We start from the raw sequence: 15,614 nt of genomic DNA on the forward strand, positions 1-15,614 counted from the left end.
TGACTCCAAGATCCAATAACAATGCCTTAAGCCAAATGAGTTCATCCGTAGTGTCAGCCATAGACTGACACTACCTTCTGCTTCTTGCTTCTCCAAGTGACCATGTTACCACCAACAAATGTGCAATAACCTCAGGTTGATTTCCTGTGTGTCTTGTCTCCAGTACAATCAGCATCACAATAGCCAACAATCTCAGTGTGATCATTCTTCTGCATCCAGATGCCTTTGCCCGGAGTTCCCTTCAAGACCTGAGGATCCGTTCCACCATATTCTAGTGGTATATTGTTGGAGCTTGCATGTGTTGACTGACCTGGTTCACAGCAAAACATAAATCATGACGAATAATTGTGAGATAAATGAGCTTACCCACAATTATTTGGTATTGTCTGATGTTGTCATATGGCTCCCCTTCAGGTTCCCCCTCACGAGAGTCTTTGTACTTTTCTTCAATCGGCGTATGTACTTCCTTTGTGATAGAAATAGTCCTTCATCAGAGCGACATACTTCTATGCTAAGAAAGTACTTTAGTTCATCCAAATCTGTAATATCAAAAGCATATTTAAGAGAAGACTTCGTATTTTGGATACCTTCATTGTCATTACCCGAGATAGTATTATCATCAACATAAATAAGGACAACGGCAATACCTGATTCCCCCTGAATTGTGAAAAGCGAATGATCGGCTTCTAGTCTTTTAAAGCTATGTCCAATGAGGGTTTGGCTGAGTTTGTGATACCAAGTACGTAGAAATTGATTTAGACCATAGATCGCCTTTTTGAGCTTGAGAACATTTTCTTCTTCAATCTCAATTCCAGGAGGAGGTCTCATATAAAATTCTTCGAGTTCGCCTTGGAGGAATGCATTTTTGACATCCATCTGCCATAAATCCCAAGAGAGGTTAGTAGCAAGGGAAAGAACGAATTTTACCGTATGGAGTTAGGCAACAGGCGCAAAGGTGTCTTTATAGTCTTCTCCATATGTTTGTGTGAACCTTTTACCCACCAAGCGAGCTTTGTGCCTTTCGATTTCTCCATTACTGTAAAATTTGATTGTGAAAACCCATTTGGAGCCAACTGGTTTCTTTCCTTTGGTAAGATCCACCACTTCCCACGTGTTATTTCTTTTAATGGCTCCATGTTCTTCATTTACGGCCTCCGTCCATACCTCACTATCCTTTGCTTCTTCATATGTCTGAGGGATCGCAACCTGATCAATTTTGCTAAAAAAAGCTTGATGATCATCAGGAAGGTTATCCAAAAAACAATAAGCTTGAATAGGATGTGCAGCAATAGAGGCAAGATTATTCTCGTAAACACGAGTACTAACCCAGTTTGAGGGATTCTTCTTGATCCTTGTGCTTCTTCGAAGTGGAAGAGGAGAGTCATTTTCATGAATGGATGTCTCCACGTTATCATCATATGCATCAGAATCCTGCTCAATGTTGTCACCATTGTCTTCTTGATCGTCAGGATCAGTCAAAGTTTCATTGTCTTCTTGAGTGTTGGCATCATCAGAGGAGTCTTTGGAGGAATCCTCATTCTGGTTCTGGATGTCATGATGATCTTGAACCGCTGCTTGTTCCCCCTTTCCTGATTCATCATGATCAGCTTTGACCTTTGTTGCACTATGTTGATGTTCCTCTTCAGATTGTGGTGCAGGCGTAGGCTGAACAGCTTCTGCTTCCTGTGGCATGTTGAGATTGTCGAGGAGATTTTTCAGACTGACAGCAAGATCAGAGTGAGAAGAAGCCAAATCCTTCAGCTTGCTCCAATTCTTTTCTTCATAAAAACCTTTATCCTCATCAAATTTGACATCTCTATGTACGTAGGTCTTCCTGGTTTCTGGATTGTAACATTTGTAACCTTTCTGAGTTGTGGAGTACCCAACAAATATGCACTTAATACTCTTCGGCTGAAGTTTGTTTCTTTGATCATCTGAAACATGAACATAGCAAACACAACCAAAAACTTTTAGATAATCTACAGGTGGTTTAATTTTGTTGAGTACCTTATATGGTGAAATGTCCTTAAGACATTTGGTTGGAAAACGGTTGATTAGATAGCAGGCGGTTGAAACAGTATCACCCCAGAAGTGTTTTGGAACATTTTTGTGAAACATCATAGTCCTTGCTACTTCCATAAGATGGCAATTTTTGCACTCAGCTACATCATTCTGGTTGGAAGTGTAGGGACAGGAAGTCTGGTGCACGATTCCATGCTTAGCTGTGAAGGCTTTGAACTCATTGCTGGTGTATTCGCCTCCATTGTCAGTCCGAAAGGTCTTGATCTTAACATTGTGTTGGGTTGAAATAAAGCTGTAAAAGCTTGAGAAAGCCTAAAAAACACGGCCTTTAGAAGGTAAGAGAGTTAGCCATGTGTATTAGACTTTTCATCAATGAAAGTGACGAAATACTTGAACTGATCCCTTGCAGCACAAGGAGCAGTCCACACATCAGAATGAATAAGATCAAAGCAATTCTCATAAGTAGTAGAATTGGAAAAAACAATTTACAATGCTTTCCTAGGATACAAACCTCTCACTTATCATTCTCAAAAGAAACACTAGAATCTTGAGAGCTTTAGTGTGAGGATACCCTAGTCGAGCATGCCAAATTACATTATTCGCAACACTAGAAACTAAAGAAGTAGAGTTTGCAGAAACATAAGTAGAAACATTATTAAGATATTCAAGAACATGGAGACCATTCTTCACAGATCCGTCTCCAAAGATCTTTCCTGATTTAGTATCCTGAAACCAAAGATCATTAGGACAGAAAATAGCCAAACAATCAAGATCTTTAGTAACCTTTTGAACAGATAATAGATTTGAATTTAAATCAGGCATATAGAATGCTCTAGAATCTTTGTTGAACAGATTCAAATTACCAACTCCTTTTATAGGAACAGGGCCTGCTCAATAGTTTGTGGCGCCTAAAGCCCATAAAAAAAATTTAGCCTAAGAATAATATAACTTCACAAAATTCTGCCCCTGAGACTCGAAACCGCTACCTGAAACCTGATGTTAAGAGCATAAAACCACTGCACTACAACACATTTTTGATAATTGATACCCTTAATTTATATATATTTTGGCGCCCAAAGCAAGGACTTCACCAGCTTTAGCCCAGGGTCGGTCTTGTATAGGAACACGATTACCATTTGCAACAATGACATCACCAATTGCAGGTTTAATGTCGTTAATTAGATTTGAACTAAAAATCATACGATGAGATGCACCAGAATCAACAAAAATAGGTTTATGCGATTAAAGGGAATTTGAGGAAATACCAGATTTCTTGTGAGCTTTTGAGAAGGGACTCAAGATCAGACTTTCTCACCATGTCATCTTCAATAGCGGATGCAGATAAAGCTTTTCCCGAGCTCTGCATCTTAGAAGGCTTTAGATGTGGGTTGAGGATCCAGCATTTGTCTTTGGTGTGCCCTTTTCTTTTGCAAGGCTCACACAGGAATTTGTTGCAATCGACCCTTTGATAAACACCTTTGTTGATCGAGACGAGGTCACTCTTCTGGCCAAACAAACCTACAGATGCTTCTTCCTTTTGGATCTGGATACACACATCATTGAGACTTGAGAGCATGTCGGATCTGAGAATATGACAAATGAAACCATTAAATGAGCTGTTGAGAGTGAAGAGAAGCCCAAACACTTGATCTTGCTCCCGCCTTTCATTAAGAGTTGCAGGATCTGTTGTCGGAGGATGAAGGGTTTCGAGTTCAGACTAGAGAGCCATGTATTTACCAAAATGTTGCTTGAAAGGCTTCTCCTCTTGTTGGAGAGCATTCAGCGCCTTCTTACCTTCAAAGATGCGGCTGAGATTTGATATATTTCCATAGACACCTTTAAGGGTGTCCCATAATTCCTTTGCTGTTTCAGAGAATGAGTAAGTAGCAAGGATGGACTGCTCAAGAGAGCTCTGGAGAATAGAAAGCACCATCTGATCCTCTTGAAACCATTTATATTCTTATGGGCTCATATTTTCGAGGATGACAGAATCTGACCCTTCACCTTCCACCACGTTTTTGCCCTTGTCTTGGCACTTTGAGGACACTGTTTGGTTGCCAGTAACGTGATTCCATAGACCATGGCTGCAGAAGACTGTTTTAGTGGTTCTAGACCACAATAGATAGTTATCACCTTTGAGAATAACAAGGAGAGTGATTTGTTTTAAGTTTTCCATTTCAGATCGGTATAGTGAAGAGAGATAAGCGAAATAAGAGAATGAAAAAAGAGAATCACGGATCTATAGCTCTGATACCATTAGAAATCTATGCGGAAGAGTATAAGAAAGAAGAGAGAATTGTAGAACAGAGAGAAAAGTGAGAAACTGTATATTATTTCTCTTAATCTGATTTGTACAAGAAGATACAAATATATAGAGACTAAACTAGGGTTACAATAATAAATGATAAGAGGTGCATGGAGGAGAGAGAAGAGCCTCCATTTTCATCCATAATAAGTCAAAGAAGAAGAAGATCTGTTGTAGTTAATGCTGGGCGGCAGATTAACTCAAACAGGAAGACTAACGGTCATATTGGAATAGTTGCCTCATTAAAAATTTTATCGGAAAAACCCAGTGGAAAAAAACCACGGATGAGGAAGAAAGAGTGCAACAGTCACATTCCAACAGTCTCTCCTCTTATAAATAGATGTCTTTAGCTCCATCTTAAAGCATCCTAATGAGATCCTACGGTGATCATAAGAGAAACAGAACATAAAGAAAAAGTGATAGGAAAAGAGAGAGAAACCACACCTCACATCTAAAGATCGATCTTCTATCTTCGGTTCAAGAAACTGTTCAAGAAGATCTCTCCGCTGCAATGGGTGGAGGTACTCATATTACTCTTATTATGATTCTATTGTGTGATTAGTCTTGATGTTCAAAAGATCTTAGGGTTCATGTAAATTATGCTTACACTGGGAAGAAGAAGACGACTAGAGGGAGCAGAAAGCTCTCTCCCGTAGGAGAAGACGAAGCTCTTTGGAGCATTGAAAGTTAAATACACCGGCTTGCTTACAATTATTTGGTTCCTTCTTCGTTTTGTATTCCTCAAATGCACGCGCAAACCTTTGTTATTTTTTAGATCCGGCCCGATATGCCTTTTGTCGACAAGATACAATTTTTAAAACTTACAGATACAAGTTCGGTGGTTCTTTAACCAAATTTTTTTTTTTCCATACTTGCCTTTTCCTTAAAAAGCACAAAAACCTAAGTTGTTTTTTTTTGGATTTTGAATCCTTTTTATGAGCAATTAGGGAAATTTCCTCTATTTCAACCATTTAGAGTGAAAAAAGGAGGATCGGGCGCGTGGTTACACGTGCGGTGATTCTTTTCTCTCTTATCCTTTCTTGGTCTCCTTTAAGGTCTCATTAGCTCGGCTTTCCTCTCACAATTATGGTGCTGTGAGTGAACCCGCGTTTCTTTTGGCCCCGACTACTCTTCAATCGTGGGAAGGAAAGTGATAACACCGGATTTTGACCATTTTTATGGATCACTTTAATATCTTTTACAGGTGTTTTTACTCCATTTTCAAATATTTTCAAAGGATTTCTATGTTTTCGGATTTTAAAAGACTTTTCAGGTAATTTGGGATAAAGAGGCACAAATTGGAACAAAAAGACTCTTTTGGATAAATGCAGACCGTCAGAACTCTCATGGAGAGACGAAGGCCTTCTCACCGTCTGATCACCCTCAAAATTGGACAACTTATAGAAGAATCAACCAGCTTTCAAATGCACTTGGTTTGGAGACATTCCAACAGTTGGATCTCAAGATACTCCATTAGCCCTGGAGCCACTCGAAGACGGCCAGCAAGTCACGCGACCGCGGCCAACAGCCCATTCCCCGCGGTCACAAGCCTCCCCACCGCGGCCAACAACTTATTTCCCGCGGTCACGTCACTCCCGACCGCGGTCGTCAAACTCCGAACTAAAGCCCATTTTTCTGAAGCCCAAAGTCATTCTCAGCCTCAATTCCGGAACCCTAGAGACCATGGAGTATTGAAGACTATAAATACTTGTCATTTAGGTCATTTTTAGACCCAACCCTTCATACTTTACAGAAACCATTTTTCCTTTAGCCATTTTTATGCGATTTTTGTAGAAGATTGTTCAAGTCTGAGTTCTTCAATAGAGAAGCTTTCTTCATCTCTTTTCTTTAATGTTTTTGATTACTTTTATCAAAACCAATGATGATGTCGACCTCAGCCATGTCTGAGTAGATCTCGAGTTGAGCTTAGGGTTCCCGAAAGGGGCTCTCATAATCGATTAAGACATCTAGGTTTATAGATCTGGGATTTCAACTTTGTTCTCTGTTTATTTTTGTTCTTATTGCATGTATGCTTGATTGATCACCTAGTATCTGATCTAGATAGTTAGTGTTGCGAAAGTTTTCATTAAGTATCAGCCCTAGAATGAAACAGGCGATTTTTCCGTAGGAGTGGAAACCTACCTGTGGCGAGATCGTGAGTATTGACGAGTCTTGTGCAGCTCTTACGTTCTCTCCCTTCTAGGGCCAGAGTGGAAACCTACTGGTCAGGGTTGCGAGAAACAGTTGGTTATGATCACGACAGTGACGTAGTCATACCGCCGTACTCTAGCTCTAGAACCCTATATATCGATATCCGTCAATCCCAATCTATCTACCCTAGTGTCAAAACCGATTATGATCCCTTAGAGTTCCCAAAAGCTCAGCGTTTTTAGCCATAGTTTACAAACCAATCGATTTTTATTTGTTTATTTAGATCTGCATTTCAATTGCCTTAGTTCGATATTTTACTTGCTTTACTTGCTTTCCATTCGATTTTTCTACTTGCTTTCTAGGATAGATTTATTTGCTTTCTTTAAGTTTTAGTTTAATTCGTGATAAACAACCAACCTTTAAAACCAATCTAGTCTAGACATATAGTTAAAAACCGTAGAAGAATACTAGACACACAAATCTCTGTGGATTCAATCCCTAAATACTAAAACTGATTAGCTATGCACTTGCGGCTTTCATTTGTTTTTGTTAAGGGTAAAATTTGTTCCCTCACGCAGTTGACACGCAATCAAGTTTTTGGCGCCGTTGTCGGGGATTTGTTTCGCTGCCTTTTGCTATTTTTCTTGTTTTAACTTCTATTCTAGACACCTGATCTCTAGTTCTTTCTTAAATTTTTGCTGAATTATCTTTCCCTTCTTTTGTTTTTCTCTGAATTGCATGAATACCAGGCGCAGACCTGTAGAAAACATTCCAATTCTAGACGAGATAGACAGACACGAAAGAGAAATTTGAAGACTTAGATGAATGCAAGGAATGGCCAACGACAACCATCCTGGAGATCCTATTAACCGAGCTTTAAATATGGACCAAGACGGGTCCGAACATGGAGAAGAGAATGATCACAGAGGAGGTGATCATGCTCGACAAGATGGAGAGGAGGATGAGGTTCCTCCAAGAAACCAACAGAACCGCGAGAGAGAAGAGTTTGAAGACCTTGATGCACCCATCAATGCAGTCGATGGTGACCACCAAGGAATGCAGCCGAATGGGCGCGTTAACCGCCCTGTACAGCCAGCAAATCAACACCGAAGACAAGCCAGGAACCATTGCATAGCTGATTTCGATGCACCTACTCAAAACTTTCAAAACCGATCTGCAATTCAAGTTCCATTTCCGAACCGGAATGAGTTTGAAGTCAAGCCTCAAATCATCTCATTGGTGAAACAAAACCAATTCCATGGAGTTCCTTCCAAACACCCAATGGACCATATCGAGCTCTTTGAAGAAATCTGCAGCATGATGAGAACAAACCAAGTTCCAGCAGACTATTTAAAGTGTAAGTTGCTCCCTTTTTCATTAGCAGACAAAGCTCACCGTTGGTTGAAATCTTTGCCTGCAGGATCGATTACTAATTGGGAAGAATGTAAAACTGCTTTCCTGAATCACTTCTATACTAAGTCAAGATCGAATTGTTGAGAACAAAGATCTCAAGCTTTCAACAAGGCCCGACTGAATCTTTCTATGAAGCCTGGGAACGTTTTAAGGAGTATGAACGTGATTGCCCTCACCATGGATTTCCTGGATCAAGCTTGCTGAGCACATTTTACCGAGGTTTGCAACCAAAATACAAACTTTCACTTGATACAGCTAGCAATGAAGATTATGGACAAAAGACAATAGCCCAAGGAAGAGCCCTCATCGAAAATTTGGCTCAAGCCAATAGCAATGATTGTCCTGAATACGATCGATCGACGAAGCAAACCAGAACAGACAACAAGGAGATAACCGAGTTGAAGAACATGATGAGCCAGCTTCTGAAGAGCAACAATCGCCCAATCCATGCTTGTGAGACCAACAATGGCGCAGAAGATGAAGGACCTAGTGACATTGATCACATTAATCAAGCCTTTCAAGAAGAAGATGTGAACTATGTAGGAGCGCTAGTACCATATCAAAATCGCTTCAACAATGGCTTCAACAACAACTTCCGGAATGCAAATTACAACAATCTCTCTTACCGCAATCCAAATGTGGAGAATCCACAAGATCAGTACTACCCACCTCAGCAAAAATCCTTGCAAAACAAGTTCCAAGTTGGAAACTTCGGAGGAACAGGACCATATCAGCCGCGACAGCCATATAACTACCAAGGTACGGGTTTTAACAATCAATTTGTACAGCAGCAGGGAGTCACGACAAACAAGCTAGCTTCACAAATCGGTAGACTTGAACAGTCCATCCAACAGCTCGTTAAAACGAACAAAAAAGCATCTAAAGACGTGAACGTGAAAGTTGACTGCATGTACAATGATCTGAACGGGAAGTTTGAAGCTTTATCTTCGCACGTCAAAAAGCTAGACGTGCAAGTCGCCCAAACAGCTGACTCTATGAAGAGGGAAAGTGGAGTTCTTCCAGGAAGAGTTGAAGATAATCCTAAGAGGTTTTGCAACGCCATAACCACATTGCCCGAAGAAGAGGCCAGAACCGATGGAAAGAAAGAAGAAACCCCAATCTTTGTACCATTGTACAAGGATGTCGATGCCAAGCAGCCACCATTTAAGGTACCTGAACGATCACCGTTTCAAAGGCTTACAAAAGCCGACGATCCGGGACGTTTTGTTTTCCAATGTTTCATTTCAGGAATCAAATTTACAGACTGCCTGTGCGATTCCGGAGCCAATGTCAACATCATGTCAAAGACATTTGCCGAAAAATTGGGCATAAAAACCTTAAGGACATCGGCGGTTAAGGTTATTTTTGGAGATTCATCTAAAAAAGATACTGAAGGGGCGATTCATGATCTACAAGTTCTAGTGGGATACAAGCTTGTTCCAGCAGATTTCCAAGTCCTGGAGATGGATAAAGACAAGGAGAGGCCACTCATTTTCGGGAGACCATTCCTAGCTACCGTAGGAGCAGTAATCGATCACGCAAACCGGCATGCTGTTTTCCTCAATGTGAATCGCAGAAGGTACTACCCGACTATCTTAGACGATTTTCCAAGCAAGGGAAACTGGCCCAAAGAGAAAGAAAAAGAGAAGCTGAAAGCTTTTGTGAAGATCAAGATCATCATTCCACCAGATGCAACAGAAACTAGTGAGGACCAAATCCAGGAGCTAATCGAAAACACAAAAAGGGTTTTAAATAATGTTAAAGTCTGAAAGAAGAGTAAAGGAAAGAAGACGGCTCCTCAAGGAGAAGAAGTAAAACCTCCAGCGACCGGGAATGATAAGGGCACATCAAGTGGAGTGCCATTCAAATCAGCCTGATTTTTCATGCTTACGTCGAGCTAACGACTTAAAACAAAAGCGCTTAATGGGAGGCAACCCATTTAGGTACTTTTTCTTTTAGTTTCCTTCTCCTTTTTACAATTTATGCTTTCTTTTTCTTTTAAGTTTCAGGTATTTTATAAGACAAAAAAAAACACACACAAAAAAAAAATCAGAAAATTAGAAAAACCAAGAAGAAAATGGTAGGTTTTTAGCTGCTCGGTCCGGCAAAGACCAGAAAATTGGACAAAGGCTGCAGGAAAAAGAGCTGCGGACCGACCCGCGGCCAAAGGTGCATCGACCGCGGCACCGAGAATGTGACCGCGGTCGAGCCTTCAATCACCGCGGCCGTTGGTCGTTGAGGTGACGATGCGGATTTCCACCGCATTTCAAAAGTTCCCGAAATTCCCGGTGATTTCCGGAGCATTCCTGGTAAAGCACGTTAAGATTTTCCATAAGTTTTAAACCTCCTTTGCATGCAAGACAAGAAAGGTAAGTTCCCGTAAACTTATAAATTTTCCGGAAATTTTCCGTTTTTGCTACAAAAACGCTTTTTAAAGAAAGGAAATGCACTTTTTGGATCAAAACTCATTTTTCTCTTCTCTTCCAAAAGACTTGGAGATTTAGGAGATAGAACACCTTTTTCAGTTCTTAAGCTTTTTAAGAGATTCTTGGCCCAAACCTCACTCTTTTTCAAAGCTGATTTCAATTCTGTCATAAAATCTCTCTTTCCAGCAAGGTATGAAGCTCAAACTCGCCATTTTTAATTGATTTTAGAACTTAGAGTTTTCTTTAAAAGCCCAAATCTTGGTTTATTGATGGTGGAAATAGCTTAAGAACAATAGATTATCCTTTTAGGTTATCTAAAAATCGATTTTAACACCTAGCTTAAGAGGAATTGAGATTTTTGAAATCTCGATTCTACATGCTTTATAAAACTCGAATTTGGAACAGCAAAATTGATGAATCTGATTAAGGCTTGTGTGATTAGTGATTAGTATTAGGTAACCTATAGGTTTGACATGGAAATTGCTCATTAAAACCAATTTTAGAAGATTTCTATGTTGAGAACATCAAAAATCCGAATCTAGTCATGAACTACTCGATTTCTTTTATTTAATGTCAATTCTGCTTGCTCATGGTTTTAATTAATCTCTTTATACTAGTATTAGTATAACTGATCTTAATGTGTTAAAATCAGCATCCATATTCACAATTTTTCCAAGAATCATTTCGTTTTGCAGAAAAAAATGGAACAAATCAGATCCCGAAGAAGCCGTCGCACTGGTGACAGCTCTGAGGTCATTCCCGATGATGCTACTCTAGGAGAGTACATGCTGAACCAAGCCAGACCGAGAAGAAGAAACTATGTGATGAGATTGCTCCAGCACTCAAGACAAAACACGAGCAGCTCCTGAGCCACCACAGATTCGATACATTGGCAAGGAGATAAACCCAAGAGTGGACTATGCAAGACGTTTCAAGAAGCTGAACATCAAACCCACGCCTTGCATTGATTATCATACACTTGAGATGCTTGGAATCAGAGAAGATGTAATCTGGTACATCGATGCACTTAAGCTGAGACCTTACATGGAGCTGAACCTTCCGACTTATCCTGAGATAGTCCGCGAGTTCTTAGCAACTATTACACTCCACCACACAAAGAGGAGGAACCCCAGAGCATCAGATGACATCTTGTCATTCTCTATCCGCGGACAGCCTTACTCGCTCACCATTTCTGAACTTTGTGAGGCTCTTAAGCTTCCATATACCGATGGCATTTATCTTGAAGATGAACCCGATTTTAACTTGTGGAGAGAGATGGGTCATGGAGTCTATGATAGCGGGAGATCCAAGTCAGCCCTTCTTACTCATCCAGCAGTGAGAGTTGTGCACAAACTCTTAGCACACACGATTTTCTCTAGAGCCAACATGGGATGTGTTTTGAAGACCGAGCTCATTACACTTCATATGCCATTTATGGACGACCCACGACTTGCCTGCTTTGCCTGGATCATAGCACAGAACATGATAAAGATGAAGCATGATTTACATGGTTGCGAAGACGCTACTCCAGCTTACGGGAGTGCTATTACAGCGATACTACAGGCTGTAGGATTCGATTTTTCATCTGATGATCCACTTCCCGATGTCTGGTATGACCTACTTTATCTCTCTCGCGATCACACTATCTCTCGTGCCGCTTTCGATCCAGACAGGTTTGGTTACAAGTATTGCACTGGCACTGAGGAGCACCGAGTCAGCTTGCCTTCACCATCAGTCCCGAGATTGTGTAACGGAGGACGTCCGCGATGGACTCCGGAATCCGATGATTTTCTGCCATCTGTACCTCGTCTACCATTCACCATTGGCCAATACATAGTGGCCAAGGCAAAACGCGATGCAGCTGCGGCCCGTGCTCACTTTCAGCCATCTGTTTCGACCGGCCACACCTCATCATCGACATCATCGCACACACATTCTGATCTAGAGCGCAGAGTTGAGAGACAGGGACGACGCTTTGAGCGCATTGTCACCTTCCTACAGGAGCAGCACCAGTTCGCAGCAGATACATCGGAGGATGAGTGATTGATCAGCACTTCACTACCATCACGGTTCTATCATCATTTTCTTTTCTTTTATCTTATTTTATTTTGCTTTTATTCACAATTTTCTCACCAACTTTTTCACACTTGGGACAGTGTGATTTAAGTCTGGGGGAGGATGTCTATCCGTACTAATCATTTTCTTGCTTTTGCTTTTAAATTTGAAGCACTTTTTAAATTTTAATATGTAACTTATTCGACATTAAGTATTTTTCAGGAATGTTTGACACAAAACTATGATGATTTAGACCTGCACACTTCTACACTATGCATGATAGCTCATTTGTGGTTAGCACTAGACTAGGCGGTAGCTAGAGTACTTACACTACGAACTCCCACCAGAGGACTTCTATTCATAGAGATTCTTTCTGACAGGATATACTAGCTCATTTTATTTGACCTTAATACTGATATCTAATTTTCTCATCATTGATTTTAGGCAGGCATCGACATACACATCTAGGACTTCTTTTACCCTCACTTTTACCACTCTTCGTCGTCCTAGATGACCAGTTTATCTTTATCTGGTACCATACCCTAAACCCAAACCCTTTTTTTCAATCCTCATGCATTCTCTCTTTAGTTTATATCAGCAGATATGTGCAAAAACGTCGGAGAGAAGAGGAGCGACGCAGTTTTCAGTCACTCACAAAGGAGACTGAATGGAATTGGGAAGGAAGAGTATCAGAAACCTCATAAAGCTTTACAAGACAGATATTAACTGGTAATTTCGTGCTCTCTAAGACTCTATATCTAAAGGTGTTCCCTCTCTTCAAAAAAAACCGAATGAAAAGAGAGAGGGAAACAAAAAGCCTAATGAGTCTTAGATTGTCAAAATTTGTGGAGCAAGAAGCATCTACTAAGCGTTTATAGAGCTATGTTTTTGAAAGATTTACAAAAATCTAAGTCTGGGGGAGCTAGGAGCCTGAAGAAGAAGACCAGTAATCTATGGCAAGAAGAAAGTGACTGGAAACTGTGGATACCAACAGCTTCACTCTCTCTTGCGGTTTTGCATAATATCTTACATTCTCCAGATCTTCAGGTAACCCGTAAACACTTTAAGCCTTACCCCTAGAATAACCCTTTTGACACCTAGCCTAGATTGCCTTGCCTAGACTTTATTTGATGAGAACCACCGAGATTTTTAATGAATGTTAAGAGCTAGTTGACTGGAAGTTAGATCTTAGTGCATAGATTTCCGCATGACGGATCAACGGACTAGTTATGCCTGTATTGCTAGTGAGAATTTTCTATGTTATTCCCGATTGATCATACTGATTGATATTGATCTAGAAGTCTGGTCTCTGAGATTTTTTTAGTTCCTGCGTTTTCAAACCTCTCGACGAGATTTAGCCCTCATTTTGTTTGAGAACAAACAAAAGACTAAGTTTGGTGGAGTTGATAACACCGGATCTTGACCATTTTTATGGATCACTTTAATATCTTTTACAGGTGTTTTTACTCCATTTTCAAAGGTTTTCAAAGGATTTCTATGTTTTCGGATTTTAAAAGACTTTTCAGGTAATTTGGAATAAAGATGCACAAATTGGAACAAAATGACTCTTTTGGATAAATGCAGACCGTCAGAACTCTCATGAAGAGACGAAGGCCTTCTCACCGTCTGATCACCCTCAAAATTGGACAACTTATAGAAGAATCAACCAGCTTTCAAATGCACTTGGTTTGGAGACATTTCAACGGTTGGATCTTAAGATATTCCATTAGCCCCGGAGCCACTTGAAGACGGCCAGAAAGTCACGCGACCGCGGCCAACAGCCCATTCCCCGCGGTCACAAGCCTCCCCACCGCGGCCAACAACCTATTTCCCGCGGTCACGTCACTCCCGACCGCGACCGTCAAACTCTGAACTAAAGCCCATATTTCTGAAGCCCAAAGTCATTCTCAGCCTCAATTACGGAACCCTAGAGACCATGGAGTATTGAAGACTATAAATACTTGTCATTTAGGTCGTTTTTAGACACAACCCTTCATACTTTACAGAAACCCTTTTTCCTTTAGCCGTTTTTATGGGAGTTTTGTAGAAGATTGTTCAAGTCCAAGTTCTTCAATAGAGAAGCTTTCTTCATCTCTTTTCTTTACTGTTTTTGATTACTTTTATTAAAACCAATGATGATGTCGACCTCAGCCATGTCTGAGTAGATCCCGAGTTGGGCTTAGGGTTCCCGAAAGGGGCTCTCATAATCGATTAAGACATCTAGGTCTATAGATCTGGGATTTCAACTTTGTTCTCTGTTTATTCTTGTTCTTATTGCATGTAAGCTTGATTGATCACCTAGTATCTGATCTAGATAGTTAGTGTTACGAAAGTTTTCATTAAGTATCAGCCCTAGAATGAAACAGGCGATTTTTCCGTAGGAGTGGAAACCTACCTGCGGCGAGATCGTGAGTATTGATGAGTTTTGTGCAGCTCTTGCGTTCTCTCCCTTCCAGGGCCAGAGTGGAAACCTACTGGTCAGGGTTGCGAGAAACAGTTGGTTATGATCACGACAGTGACGTAGTCATACCGCCGTACTCTAACTTTAGAACCCTAACGGTGGTCCTGAGCCCAAAACGGCTAGATCGGAGGTAACATGCTAGCATCAGAAGTTTTCTGTTCCGTTTGCTCTACGCTGGAGGTCCTGATATGGTGGAATGGAGTGTTGACGGCAGTGGTTATCCCTTTTGGCGCATGTGTCCTTTTTAGGGTTTTTTAATCATTTGATTTGTCTCTGGTTTGTTGATTCGGTTTGGTTCGCTTTCTTCAATTCTTTTGTATCAGGTTAGCCCGATTTCCCAAATTCATTCATGTTTGGTTCAGATTTAGTTCGGGTTTGTAATCCGGTTATTAATATAATATTTAAAAAATTCTTTTATTTCTTTTATCTTTCTCTAACTTTTTTAATTATATCTTTTTATTTATTTTTGCTTTGGTTTCTATCATCATGTGTGACTAGCTTTTATTTATTTTATGATTACGGGTTAGATAGATTTGGTAGTGTGTTTATTGCTAGGATTAACTTTGCTAATCAAAACCAGATCTTTAACATATTATGCATTGAAAGTGTTTTAGAAAATGTCTAAACCAACTCTATGTCCTGTATTTCATTCTTAGCCAATGAAAGTTGATGACTAAAATGGATTGTAGATGATATCACTCTATTTAACATGCTTTTCATAGTGTTTTTTTTTTCCTTTTACCTCGTTTTCTATTGGTTGTATGCCTATTAGGTAGTTTTA

General features: G+C 40.3%; 1 non-coding gene across 1 annotated transcript; it reads right to left on the minus strand.

The window, feature by feature from the left end:
* Positions 1-7,967: 7,967 nt before the first annotated feature.
* On the minus strand, positions 7,968-8,075 carry LOC112087916. The gene has a single exon (XR_002900322.1). It is a non-coding gene; the product is annotated as a small nucleolar RNA R71 (small nucleolar RNA).
* Between the last annotated feature and the right edge of the window lie 7,539 nt (positions 8,076-15,614).

The sequence above is a fragment of the Eutrema salsugineum genome, unplaced genomic scaffold (genome assembly GCF_000478725.1).
Source record: "Eutrema salsugineum unplaced genomic scaffold, Eutsalg1_0 scaffold_16, whole genome shotgun sequence".
NCBI lineage: Eukaryota > Viridiplantae > Streptophyta > Magnoliopsida > Brassicales > Brassicaceae > Eutrema > Eutrema salsugineum.